Raw genomic sequence first — 15,479 nt, 5'->3', positions numbered from 1 at the left:
ATGAGTACAAAATAAAATTTATCAGTATTCGAAATAAAACAGATTTTCAGACTCATATATGAAACAAAATACAATTGCATGCCTCCTAATCACATGTACCATATTCTGCGAACAATACCGAAAGAACTCCCTTTACTGAAGTCGATAACTGCACTGGTACAATTCTTTTAACCTGAAATGGTGAGTAATATATAGTGAGCTTCGGAAAGCTCAGTAATACAGAACTACCAGATGATGCTATATGACATGCAAATACATGAGAAATCATAATTTTCTTATTGAATCAGACGTATACCAGTGGGCGGAATAATCTGGGGTTCCATTAGAAGTTCATCGAGTAAAAGCTATGAAGATCATAGTTTATAAGAAGCATTCATAGTATCTCATTTTTATGAGTCGAAAAGGATTGTCTAGTGTGTTCCAATCAAAAACAGTGAAAAGATATAAATCTTTTTAAAATCATAGCGGAACCCTCCAACCAAACTCCATTATGCAATTCCCCAGAACTGCGTCCGTAGGGCTTACCCTAAGCACACAGCAAAGGGAGCCAACCTAAGGATATGCCTTGGGGCCCATGGGCCTACCCAAGGGTATCATTAGGTCCGTAAGGTCTTATCAGCTGGATCAGGGCTGTGCCTCCATACTCCAGAATCCTATCCATATAAAAATCCGGTAGAAATCAGTTTTAGCCATAAAACGTAATACTTGGACCGTTATCCAGTAATATGTCATAATCATAATAATGAAAATAAATCGTATAACTGATTTCTGCCTGTACACCATATGTAGTCCAATTATTAACCTAAGGGGGTGCCTTGGGGCCTGAGAGCCTATCCAATGATCACCTTAAGTCCGTAAGGATTTACCAGCTTGATCAGAGTTGTACCTCCATACTCTAGTCTACCCATATAATATCCCAATAAAACAATTCTATTAATAACCAGTATTATTCATGGTCCATAAAACAATAACCACCATTTTATTCCAGTGACACAAGAATCCTGATAACACATTTCAGGTACCCATAATTCATAAACCAGTAATTTCATGATTCCATAAATCCAGAACAATTCATAGTTTTTGATAAAAACTGAAATCAAATATCACATACCATGTTGCCATGGTTCATAAACCAGTAAATCAATAATTTTGTTAAAACTCATTTCAAAACATATAAAACAGTCATGTAGTACACGTGGAACACACTAGAGTATCCAAGTATTTTCCAGAGGTATTTTATAGTTATCAATATGGATAACATGAAACTTGTGCAATTTGATTGTATTATAAGAACAAGGTTTCATTTGGAGAGGATTGATTACTAACCGATCTAATCAGACACCTAAAGTTTATACTTAGAATCCCACTATGTTTTCATGTGCATCATGAAAACGTTCAGGAACCTTTATACATAATAATTCTAAATTCAGATTTACTGTGAGTGATTCTATTACCCAAACAATCAGGGGTATTCAGGAATATACTTTGAATTCATAGGATTTCAGCCCAATTGAACCAAATGAGGTATTCAGAATCTTTTCATTATGCTTTACTTGCATTTTCAAACATGACCGAAGTGATTTTAGATGAAAATATAGAATCGAAGATTCAAGTTATTTACAATCTATGACTACCGATCGTATTATCAAATAACTCGAGTTACACAACTCCCAAACTGATGCATGTCAACAAGTCAATTCATTATCCTTCTAGTGTATTCACTCTTTAATACCATAATGCATATCCATAGATCATCCCCATAATCATCGCTGAATAGATCTTCCAACGGTCTTCATTTCATTTCCACGTTTCAACGATATCTGGAAATACGGACGTACTTGATTCATGGTTCATAACCCATAAGGATAATTCATCATGTAAGTTCAACAGTGTTTCCAAACTCATCAAATCACCTATTTAATCCTCAGTCATTGAGGTTACTTAGTTTGTTTAGTAAGCAAGTTTATCCCGGTTACTTTAGAGTTTTCCAGAATAACTCAGACATTTCTGAATTTCAAATACATGTTGTACTTCCTTTCAGTTCAATTTATTCATATAATAAAGTCATTCTGGTATTCGTGGTTGATTTAACTCACGAATACCCACTTATTAGTATTGTATGCGCTCTAAAGTAGAGCTGAGCCAAGTACTTCCAGAATTATCATCGATCCAAATTTGAGAAGATAAACAAACATTCAAGTGGTACTTTTATCATTCAGGTAATGATATAGCACTAGCGTTGGTTGATCACTTAAGCTGCGTTCCATAACTTTTACTGGTAGCACAACATCCATGTTTATTTGGATTTCTTAATTAATCCAAGACATTTACTTATTCTAGGTCATAAGGGTATTTTGGTCATTTTGGTACTCAACGTTTTTTTATTCATTTCAAAGCTTGAGTATATCCATTCATTCATGAGCTTGGTGATATTCTTGAGTCATTTCCATTCCAGGGGTATTTTGGTCATTTTATAGATCTAATGTATTTCCATCATTTCCTTACGTCTGATCTTATTATTTAACTTAATGTTATCACTTACTTCAGTCCTTTCAAAAAATTCTGACCAAAGAGCACATTCGATAAATCATTCTTCAGGTATTTACTCAATTCGGTAATTTCCAGGTTAAATGTCTTTTCAAATGTTACTAACGAATTTTCAGAAATTTTCCATACAAAGGTAGGATCCCAACAATCAAATCAGTAATTTATCGATTTATAAACAAATTCTCAGGTTACTCTCTCATTCAGAGTCAACTTGGACTATTTTCAACTATCAATGGCATTTTCGTAATTTCGCACCTAGATACTTTTAGTATTAACTCTTAACGAAAATAAATATAATTTAGAGATCTTATAATTAATTACTTTCTTAAACATTCTCTGTTCTTGAAATGATTCCCTTAATATACTTCTAGTATCTTGCACAAACCCTCTTGGGGTTAAAAATCAGTTATCCAAATTTCCTAAGCAAAACTAGCATTTCTTATGCAAATCTGTAATTTTATCGGATCAATATATCTTTTCAGAGTTATTATCCAACTTCCAGGGAAAATTCTTGTTATCTTACAACATAAAGGTATTTTCGTAATTTTACTTTACCGGAGTATTCTCATAATTTCTCATCCAAGTACCTTTAACATTTAATCTTTGATGAAATAAATTATAAGTTACATATCCAGGGCTGATTTTTTTATCATTAATCGCAGAACTTGTAATTTTAATTCTAACAATTCCTCACTTTCTTATATTAGTCATTCGAGTCGTATTCAATTACCGAATTTCTACCTTATTCATAACGAGTGTAGAAATTAATCAACTCCACAAAAGTGACCACATTATCTTATTCATGCATTTACCAATATCAGCATGTTTCATAAAACATAAAGAGGTAGTAGTAAAGTATTACCTCAATTTTTGTGTCATACTGATCGACCATTTAAACTCTATTCGAACTCCCTCGATCTTGAAATTAACTTCCAATATTTTCCTCACGATCCAAGCCATCAAAATTACTAACTCGTATCCAAATAAATTCCCTCGCCATAAAGATAGCTTATTAGAATTTAAATAATAATTTGGAAACCCAAATTTGCATAACTAAAAACTTGAAGAGCCAGTAATATTTAATTACTAACATCATAGACTAAATTGATCTTATTTAAACCATTATACCATAATCATAATAATACGGAAGCTAAAAGACAAGGTTAAGTTTTTACCAAATTTGGATGACTAACCTAGTAATTTCGCCCTTCTCATTTTATCAAAATTTCCCTCCCTTGATAAACCCTTTTTTATTATTATTAATTTGCTGTTGAAGAAATCTCCTCCATGGTCCTGACGAAGATGAAAGAGATTGTCGAGGCTTATCTTGGTCAACTATTAAAAACGCCGTCGTTACTGTTCCAGCTTACACACGACTTCGGCGCTGCTCGCGAAATCGACGAGCTTGGCTCGATGATTGCATAACAGCTCAGACCCTCTCTCGGCCACTAACTGAAGGTTCTCTTCAGTGTTTTTATTGGATGTTAACAGCCAATATTAGCTTCCTCCTGCACATGAAATTCAACAACTGTAGCACCGTTTCAGGTCATGGAGTTAAGAGAACCGGTGTTACTTCTACTTGAAAGCTGGTCATTTTCAGAAAAAACCATACCTTTGATGCAGCAAGCATCCATTGCTATTGCTATCTACAGTTGGAATCCGTGCTTGCTGGAACTTAAAAGTTTGAGGGTAATCAAAAACTGGAACTAAGTTTTCTTTCGTGCTGTAATCATGGAAGTTGGCAACTTTTAAATCTCTATTTCCCCAACAAATGATTCGATGGAAAGCTCCACAGGAACCTGCAATGCAAGTGAACGTTGATGCTACCTATGTTTCTGCCGATCGAAGGGACATAACAGGAGCTATCATTCGAGACCGTGAGGGATATGTGCTTGGAGCCTCTCGAAGAATTTGTCCTTCCACCCCTTCAACCTTTGCAGCAGAAGCTACTACTGTTCTCCATGGCCTTTGCCTTGCTGGAATTCGAAGTGAAAGCAACCTATTTTGAAGAGTTTGAAAGGGTACGTAGAGAGAGGGAAACAGACTGGAAAATAGACCTAAAAGAAGTGAAAATGAAGATTTTTGATAAAAAAAAAAGCGTGGAAGAAGACGATTTGTATTTGTAGGGTCTTATTTAACTGTAGGTTGCTTCGATTTGGTTTTCATGTTTGTTGTTTTCTTAGGATCTTATCTCTACCTATTTTATGATTATTGCTTGTTTGTCTTTCTTGATTATTTAGTCTGACACCTTGATTAAAATAAAACACAAATGGCCACTAAAATATCTTTCAAGTGGTGGTTCACCATATTATTCTAATAATAATAATAATAAAATCATATCAAATAAAACTCAGGTAAACCACGTTAATTTTAAAATCAACTTAACCCAAAGAAGGTTAAAATTATACATAGAGTCCTTAATTTTTTTCAAAATTCCTTATTGATCCAATATTTTAGTAAGACTATTTTTATTAATATAATACGAAATTTTAACTCTTAGATTGAGGTGTTACACTTTTGTAACGGTAAATACGACAAGACTGATTATAAGTTGAAGTGCGATTAATATTCGCTTTGAATTGACTCGATTGGAGTTCGAACTCGATTCGAGTTCTTAACGAGTTGAAAAAAACTATTTGATACCTGGTTCGAAAATATTGCGAGCAACTCGAAAAATTAGTATATATTAAATTTTATTTTTTAAATTAAATTATTAATTATATTAACATTTATACGTTGTCGGTTTAAAAAAAAGTAATATAAAATTTTCATATACTTAAAGTTTAAGTTCGATTTTGAACCAAATTTGAGTTCGAGCTTCAATTGAGCTAAGTTTGAGAATGTTTCGAGCTCAAATTTTCTCGGGTTGGAGTTGAACTTTAATTTTTGATTTTGAGTCGAACTTGATAATTTTAAAGTTCACGAGTTTTGGAATCGAGTTGAGCTCAGTTTTAAACTTTTTAAGTCGAGTCGAACTCAACAATATTTGAGCTCTTTAATATCAACGAGAATTAAATCACATTCATACGGGGACATATTACGTAATTAGGTATCTAATTCTTTTTAATGGTGTAATAAGGTATCTTTGATGTTTAATATTTTTTTAAAAAAAGTTACTTGTTTTCGTACTGAAAATTTTAGCATCTAATTTTGAAAATATATAATACACATTATCTCTTTAATTAAACGGCGTTAAGATTGAATCAATCAAAATTGACCATATGTAATTAGAAAAAGTTTGGTACTTAATTGGACAAAGAGAAAAGTTAGGTACCTAATTACAACATTAAAGGTATATGATTGCATAAAAAAGGTTGAATACCACTTTTCATATAAATATCAAAATTAGGCATCAAAAGTTACAGTTTACCTTTTTATAAATCTTAATCATAATTATTATTGATATTTTAAATAATTAGTTTTTATAAAAACATATAGTATTTGAAAACTATTCAAAATAAGTTGTATAAAATGTACAGTTTTATTTATGAAAGGTAAAACGGACTGAGAGTTGTCTTAAAGCGGAAACGTCTACGTGTATCCGACAAACCAATTAGACCTCGCCACATATACCAAAAAGTTTCAGAACCCAGTCAGATTGTAGTCGGTGACGTTACTTCGTTAAATAATTCAAATGTTGAATGATTCAAATGTTGAATGATTCAAATGTTGAATGATTCATAAGTTTTGTATGAATTAATTCTGAATGTGACTTATTGTTTGATAATGACTCTGAATCATTCAGAATATACTTTGATGCTGAATTATCCAATATTATTTTACTGAATCAGTTAACACTAAATTATTCAAAGATAAAAAATAAATACACAAAATACTAAACGATTCAACATTTAATACTGAATAATTTTATTTAAAATTAAACAAACAGCCCCTTAATCTTCATCTATACAGCGGATGAATTAGCTGTCATTTTCTATCATTTCCGCAGATTTCTCCAGAAACTGAGCGTTCGAGAGAGGAAATAATTCGTAGGGAATTGTGGGAGCTTCAAATTTTCCTGCTTTTGCTCGCTTGAATCATCTCCGGCTACCTGATCCATTCGTTAGCATGGTGAGTTTTTATTTCTTTTTTTAAAATAATGTTAGTTTTTTGTCTTACTTAAATGTTTTAATATTTGTTTTTCCTATTAATTTGATTATTATTGTTGATTATATATTGTTCTTGATCTGCTTATTTCTGAACAGTTCCGATCTAGACTTTTTCCGTTCATTGCCTGAAAAAGCGATTGTACATTTCTGAGAGATTATAGATCTAAATTTACCATATTTACATGCCTCGCACTTTGATACTGTATTTTTTTTTTCAAAATCATCTCGAACAATCAGTTTTTTAGTGTAAACTTTAGTTGCATTTTCTCTTATAGTGCGTTTATGATTGTATTCTAATTCTCTTTTCAAGATTCGAAACATCATGAATATTGATAAATGTTTAGATCCATAATATCCATTCCCAAATTAGTCCCAGGCAGAGACTCGGATACCCTAACCCTACCTATTATCCCCCAATTGTTCTTAACTTTTTTGGCCATGAAATTATTCTTTTATTTAGTTACGAATATTATGATGAGTCGATGACTCTTATTTTCTGGTTTGGGCGGACAACATCCAGGCGAGAGGAAGGTGGAGAAGTTCCAAAAGAACATAACAAAGAGAGGAGCTGTGCCTGAGACAACCACAAAGAAGGGGAATGATTATCCCGTCGCCCTGTACTGCTCGGGTTCTTCATTTTCGTAGTCATTGGATCATGTAAGGATTCTTTGCCCTTATATTTCCGTATTCAATTTCTCCCTTCTTAATACAATCAAATACAATGCATGAATTTCTTTTATACTAGTAGGTCAGAACATCCCATGATAACATAGATGAGTTCTTGTGCTTTGATTTGTTCCTGCGTACGGATTATGAGTATTGTTTCTTCATTTGTGCCCATGGCTGTTTGCTTACATTGCAAGTAAGGTAATTGTGCATGAGTGTGTATGATTTGTAGCAGTGCATATGAAGAATTGATGCATGTTTATAATCTGAATTTGTGTGCATTAATGATGCATTATGTGGATATTATGCCATGATATACTGATCAAGTTCTTGTTATTTAATGTAACAGCTCTCTTCAGCTACCAGCGGAGGCATGGCGTAAGTCTGCAAAAGCAATGTTAAGAAGTTGCAGAGACTGGTCTTGTAATGCCCTCCTTTTCTGTTAGTTTTGCAGGGAACTGATGATACATTTATGCTTGAACAAGATGGACTAAAATGTATAAGCATCTCATGTTATTATTAGAGCAATTCATCGGCCGAACTTAGTTGGAAAAACTTTAACCCAATTTTAGTCTGGTCCGATTGGAAAAAAATTAATTCGAGTTAAGTCAAATCAAGTCGACTCAAATTAAAAAAAATATCGTCACTCTTTCTATAATGATTATATTTCCTGTTACTATTATTCCAACCCTTTTCACTAGAATATTGCACAACTTAGATAATGCTCGTGGAGTTATTCATAATACTGACATATGAATACTTTTTATACGGAAAGATCTCATTCATGGTTCTCTCTTGTTTTCACTACTTGTATCTCAATTCGCCGTATTTAGGCCCTTCATAGGAGGTTTTCTCACTCCTTAAAAACGCGTGTGAATTGAAACTATAGTAATTCATCCACATGTTCGTACAAAAAAAGAAAATAAAGAAAATGGTCATTTATATTACTCCATGTAACCAAAAAGAAAATCCGGCGGCAGAAGTAGCAGCAAAAGCTTGTTGGCAGCCGAGCATAATTGCAGTAGCAAATTCAGAAAAACCTTCTTGACGTCCCAATGCTGCCAGTGCTATAAGCACAAAGAAGGGTTGGAAATCAAGCAGTAGCAGTCAAGCAGGGGTTGAAGGCGATGCAACATGCTATCCGCAGTTGCTTTCTCCCCCGTGGTGCAATGCATGCAGGAACTGTCAGCCAGTCCCTGCTCATCACATTGTATGTAACTAATCTGTTCATTTGTCTCGATCTCAAGTGCAACATGAGCAAACCTTTGTTGCCCGAGCAAGTCATTCGAACGTGCTTGCCATAAAACTCTAAGCACCATATGTTTGGCATTCTGTCAACCTCCTTCCACAAGAGCGTCATCTTCTGCAGCTCCCATATGCAGACACAAGTGGCAGCATTTTTCGTCAGCAATCCAACGAGCAAGATCCTTCCCTTATACTCTGCAAGCGAGTGGTCACTCAGATGTAAAGGGGCCGGGATAATAAATTGTTTGCATACCCCGGTATCCATGTTGTAGGACACAATCCCTCCGGGGTCTGACTGCATGAAGTAAAGTGTGCCATCAACAGAAACAGCCTGTGACTGAAAGTTATGTGAGGGTGACACCTTAATGTTTAAGGGCATGCTTCCTGGTTGACTCCATGAATTCTTCACCGAATCATAAACTTCACATTCTCCGTCACCTCCCACCCACATGACGTTGTAGCCTCCGGTGGTTGAATTCCTGTTCAGGGTCATCCCCACAGCAATACACGACCACACTTTGACTGACCTAGGTGGCAACTCTTTAATTGACTGAGTCAAGGGATTGCAGACAAAGAATTTCCTATGACCAATGTCAAGAAAACAAACTAGACCACCAGCAGATGCAACTGGCTGAGCAATCATTTTTGCTGGTTTAAACGCAAGACGGTGCCATTTCCTCATGGAAGGGTCATAAAACATGGCTCCAACATTCACATTGTCATGAGTAAAAGCATAGAACCAGGGATCGCCTAGCGGGATTTCAGCACAATGTTGAGAGAAAGTTTGCGAGTTCAACAAGGAATTCCATTTACGGCAAACCGAGCGGAAACGAAAGAATGAGGCAATGGGAAGTCTAGCAACAACAGCTTCAAAAAGGTCTTCAGGGAAATCTTTCCAAATATCTTGTTCCATAACCTCCACCTCAGGTATATCGATACTAAAATGTAACTTCTCTCTGTTCAGATCCTTTCGTGGTTTCTTGCTTGGTGGAGACTCGAAAGATTCCAAGATCTTACAACTTCCAGATTTTCCGGCAGCCATTACGAGACTAGTAATTGTCTGCAGAAGTATCATTGATATGGGGCACAAACCACCTGCATGGAAGCTAACATGAGTAACCATATTGCTGCTTTCTACATAAACTAGACAACTACAATAGATAATTAAGCTTATACATGTTTAAAACATTATTAGATGTGTCAATTCCACCATCGACCATGTCACAATCCATATAGTAAGTATCTCGAGTAATTACGATCTGTTTGATTTATGCATGTCCAAAGAGATAGTTCATCAATTTGCCTCACCATCTTATTGATCAATAGTTGCAGCAATGTAATCAATTACCAATATTCCCTATTAGCTAAGTTTGCTCATCAAAACAAATTCATACACACTGCCACTGGGTACATTGATAAAAAGAAAAAAGTTTACAGCCAAAGCATCCAAAAGGTAGCAAAGAAGCCTTGTGTCTATGCAGCAACATGTTTCGTGATTAACCTATACTTGTGCTAGAGACTACAACCAAATTTAGTAGGCGGTCATACAAGTAACCAGCAATCCATTTGGATTTCAACATTCACATTACCTTTGAACTTTGATCATCAAGCCTGTCACCCTAGCCAAGGCCTTAGACTGCCGGTTTTCACAGGTACATATTTTTATGGCCATTTTTGCAACAACAAAAAAAGAAGAAAAAAACAAGACCAAGATAAACAATCACGCCATGAGCTTTGTATGCTTCGGCCATGATATAAATCATGCTTCCAGGCATGCAAAATGCATCTCAACGTCTTCATATTAACAAAAAGCGGATCTTACCATATTTTCCTGACTGGTTTTACCTAACATTTTCATTAAAAGGGAACCTAAAAAAATACACATTAGCAAGATAGATACCAACCACCAAACATTTTCATTAGAAAATAATTTAAACATTAACTTTAACTGAACCCATTGAGTGGCCTCATTGGTTAAAGGGAGTGTTGTTATTCCTTGAGGTTCTAGGTTCGAGCAACTGCATCTACAGAGTATGTGCGTTGTTAATGGTTAAGAAGGATTATGAACAGATACTACCTTACAATCACCCCAAACTATTCAAAAAAAGATTAACTTTAGCTAGAACAATATTGCAATTTGCGTCCACAACTTATATATGGACCATATTGCTTAGTACTCATCAGAGTTTGTCATAAATGAGATCATTGACGCAAAGCATATATAGTGATGAAAAAAATACCACAACAAGGCTAATGACCTAATTTGGCATGCAAAATTCACCCAATACATTGTGATTTCTTTCACCAGCTGGTATTTGTTTTAGTTGCACAACAAATGACCTCTATTCCAACTACGTGCACTACTAAACGAAATTTTCAACTATGTTCTCAGTTACGTTGCCACATTCCATAAAGCATGGATATGAAGGAATATTGCGAAAGAGATTCCTACGGCCCTACTGTGGCATATCAACAAACTGACTGAGCATTATGAATTAACCAAGAAGCTATTCAACATGCATTTTTAAAACTCAAAGTTTTAAAGGAGACCTTGAAACAAATGAAGTCCAACTTGAAACCCCATAGCCCTAGATGAGTTGAATTACTAGTAAATTAACTATCTTTTTATTCATACTTAGCAGGGAAAAGGGGAAATTTTAAAAGAACTGATTGGCCATGGGATATAATTACACAAGAACCATAGGTCTAAGATTCCATATACACTGTCAAACCACAATCACTTATTTACCACAACCAAGAAGAAATATTCAAGTATCATTTATCAAAAGGCAGTGGTCAACAAGTTCAAAGTTAAGCATGGCAAGATTTGAAACAAAATCATCATTCCCTAACAAATGAAGAGAGAACAAAAGAAAAGGAAGAAAAAAAACCCAGAAACATGCAAAAGGTGGAAAAGGAAAAGCAAAGCAAAAGGGAGTAAAAAAAATGGTATTACACTAAAAATCAATAATTTTTGCAAAGGAAAAAGTGCAAACTAGGTGGAATAACTACCAAAAAATCTAATGGAATTATGTATTAACAAGCAGAAGTACCTGAAAAAAGGAAATTTGAGAGAAAAATATGACAGTTAGCATAAGAACGTATATATAAAATTGTGAGAGAAAAAAACACATTGGAATTCAATATCCTACGAGTAAATCACCTTACTTTTATCAAAATAAACAGAACAAATAAATGTCATAAGCAGAGAAGGGGGAAAGAGAAAATGGGTGGTGAGAGAGGAAGAAGGAATTAAAGAGATCTATCTAAAAGAAAGCAACCCGTGGTGGTGGTGGTGGTGGTCGGAGGGAGGAGGAGGACAGCCGTAGAGTTGCAAAAAGTCTTGAAGCTGAGCGATGAGCTACCTGAGCATGGCCAGCTCTTCCATGCCCACCATCAACAACAACAACAACAAAAGAAATCTCCTTTTCCTCTTTCAATCGTCTCTCTATGCCTCTTTCTTCGTGCCATTGAAATGCTGTTTTGTTGTGAGTTAAGCGAAGCGAGTCATCTAATACTAAATCAGTTTGGCCTATAAACCCATAATTTCATGTAATTATTCTCACCCGCACGCTCTTTTGTCATCGTAATCATCCCTTTTCCTTCTTTTCCAATTTAGGATTTTTTTTTAAATTCAAAAACAAATAAAGCTAAATCCTTCTTACTATTTTCAAAATCATTTCTTCAACAAAATTCTATGCTTTCTTCATTAGCCTAAATGGATTTACTATTGTCCATAAATGCAAAATTCAGCATTTTAATTATAACTTTTATCATATCATGTATAAATTTCACTACTTTAATCATCAATAATATAAATTTCTACATTTTATATATTTTAATTATTTTTTTCTCTTGAAAAAATTCAATGGACTTGGAGTTTCTCCGTTATGATATTTGTCCCCACCCGACCTTTATTCCAGTTTAATTTTTATGATGATTTTGTTAGATTTACGGAAGTACTGAGTCCATCATTATATTCATGACCTGTGTCTTCCCTCTATCAATTTATTATTTCATCCTATAAAAAAATTAATACTACGTTTTGGTATCTGTTTTACATTTAAGTTTAAATATTTAACTTTTTAATTAAATATTTAAAATGAGTGAACTATACATTTAGTACCTAAATTATTAATTTTATTTCATTTTAGTACATAAATTTCATCTATTTCAAAATCACATATGAAGCTTACTTTTTGTTTCGTTTTGGTACCTCAAAGGTTAAAAATTTACATGGCACGTTTATGGGTAAATTGCATCATTCATCACTCAACTCTTCTCACTCCTATTTTGCTCACCGAAGTTTAATTTTTTAATTTAATTATTTAGCTTTTAAATTATTTCTTATTTAATCACTCTAACTTTCAAGTTTAATTTTTTTAATTTTAATTATATATTAATAAAATAATAATAAAAAGGACATGTCACAAAAATATTAATAAAACAAATTAGAGTGATTAAAACATGAGTAATTTAAAAGTTGAGTAGTTACATTGAAATTTTTTAAACTTTAGTGACCAAAATAAGAATGAGAAGATAGTTAAGTGATGAATGATGTTATTATCCATAAAAATGTCACATGCTGCAGTTCCATTGAGTTTTTAACAGTATGTACTAAAATGAAACAAAAAATAAATGTTAAGTATGGTTTTGAAACAAATAAAAGTTTAGGTACTAAAACAAAATAAAATTAATAGTTTAAGTACTAAATGTGTAGTTTACCAAAAAAATAATATTATACTTTGGTATCTGTGTTTTTTTTTATTTAAGTTTAAATATTTAATATTTTTAGTCAATTAAATATTTAAATTTGGATCTTTATTTAAATTATTATATAAATTTGATTTCTTGTTTAAATTAATTTAAAATTATAAGTAAGTCAATATCAAATTAAATTTGAATATCTAATTAGAAAATAAAATTTAAATATCAAATTAAATATTAAAATGAAATTCAAATATCTAATATATATGTTCACCTAATAAAAAAATATGAATCATTCCGAAATAAATTAGTACATATAACTTAACTTGTAATAACTTTGAGCAATATATAGCCATGGAATAATTTAAATTATAATAAATACTATAAAAACTTGTGTGATTTAGGATTTGATTGTTAGTGTTTAGGTTCAACGTTAAGATAAACGTGGTTGTATAAAGATCGTGTGTAGATTATAATCAGCACGTGATTTGATTTTATGGGTTCCGGTCCAACCTGATTTTAGTGAATCGAGATTTATTGGAAGAAAAAAAATCATGGTCGTATTGAGGTTTTTTAGAAAATAAGTTTGAATCGAATTTATATTAAAAATAGTTGATTAATCCGACTCTAAAAGTAATATAATTATATCTTATATATTTATGGATGGTTGAAGTAATACTCGATCTCTATATTATTTTATTCAATAGATCTATATTTTATTAAATATAATTAATATTTTTATAAATATATTTGTCTCGATTTGAGTTAGGTTGAATTCAAATTTTATCTTGGTGAGTCAGGTTTTGAGTTAAGTGAAATCACCCTGAATTTAGGTCGAGACAAATTTTCAAGTGAACTGTGTATAATTTTTTTGAATTAAATCAAATTTTATATATAATTACCTCATATTAATAAAAGTAACTATATAGGTAAAAAGGAAAGCAGTTGAGGGTTCATTGTCATGAAACCTCAAGTGGAAAGGCAAGCGAGGAAATGATGCATTCAACAACCCAAACGCCTCTTAGACGACCGCCCAAGGTTTGCTTCAACGTAGAGCTTCCATCTTTAACATTTTAACTTCCGCTTACCTGTGCTTACATTTCATCTTCCTTACTGTAACCAACATAAATATAACATTTTATATCATATGATATGCAAACTTAATAAATTATAAAATGTTAGTTATTGTTATTTTTAAAAGGTTTTAGATTCGAGTAATGAACATTACAGAATGTGTGTATGTTATAAATTAGATAAAAATATTATGAAGATATGTTATCTTATGATAATCACAAGCTAATAAAAAGATTATATTAAAAGTTTTAAAATATAAAAAATATTAAAATTATATAATAATTTAAAAATTTTAAGATTACAATTACAATTTTAACATTTTCTCAATCTATTCTAATTATCGATCAATTATATATATATATATATATAAACTCATTTGAATGATTTTTTTTATAATTTAAATAGGAGTAAATAAGATTCAGGTCCAAACAAACAATCCAATCTTTGTAGTTTACACGTTTAATGATTTAAAGATTCAAAGAGAAAAAGAGAAGAAAGTAACGATGAAGGGTAATTTAGGAAAGATCAATAATGATGAGGTTTCTTCAAAACCTGGCTATGAAATGGCGGTGGGCAATCATTTCTTCTCCTCTTGGGAACACAAAGTCTTTCTTTTTATTATTATTACTATGGGTAAACTATTCATTCGGTGCCTCATTTTTTCCCACGTTTCTATTTCTACCCTAATTACTTTTTAAAATTATAGAGCACTTAATATTACATTTTATTTTATTTTGATACACCACCGTCAATTTAGTTTGATAATTCAACGGACATAATGATATGATCTGATATAATAATAATTTGAATTTTCTAAGTTTATATATTCTATCAATTTAATCTTAATTTAATAAATTTAATTTAATCATTGGTATTTAAAAATCATATCAGTTTGATAATTACTTTCCTTTTGAAATAATTAAATAATTTAATAACCTAATGATTATTATTTTAGTCAAAGATATATTAATTTCTTAGCTTAATCTAATGGTTAAGTTTTACTCTTAAACTTTTTAGGTTCGAACCATTTCAACCTTAAATGGGGACACATGTTTTCGTCTTAATGAAGGACTAATTTATGGGATTATTTAATTATTTTAAATTAAAATAAGAATTAATTTAATAAAATAT

At 32.3% G+C, this 15,479-nt stretch overlaps 1 long non-coding RNA gene and 1 pseudogene across 1 annotated transcript; one reads left to right on the top strand and one right to left on the bottom strand.

Annotated features, from left to right (window-relative positions):
- Window positions 1–6,472: 6,472 nt before the first annotated feature.
- LOC120215078 lies at window positions 6,473–7,879 on the top strand. The gene is made up of 3 exons (XR_005524918.1): window positions 6,473–6,618; window positions 7,177–7,313; window positions 7,672–7,879. It is a non-coding gene; the product is annotated as an uncharacterized LOC120215078 (long non-coding RNA).
- A 296-nt stretch (window positions 7,880–8,175) lies between these two features.
- On the bottom strand, window positions 8,176–11,970 carry LOC120215152 (annotated as a pseudogene).
- Between the last annotated feature and the right edge of the window lie 3,509 nt (window positions 11,971–15,479).

The sequence above is a fragment of the Hibiscus syriacus genome, unplaced genomic scaffold, assembly GCF_006381635.1.
Source record: "Hibiscus syriacus cultivar Baekdansim isolate YM2019G1 unplaced genomic scaffold, ASM638163v2 tig00110114_pilon, whole genome shotgun sequence".
NCBI lineage: Eukaryota > Viridiplantae > Streptophyta > Magnoliopsida > Malvales > Malvaceae > Hibiscus > Hibiscus syriacus.
Note: the sequence above shows the minus strand (reverse complement) of the source record. Positions and strands in the feature narration are given on the sequence as shown.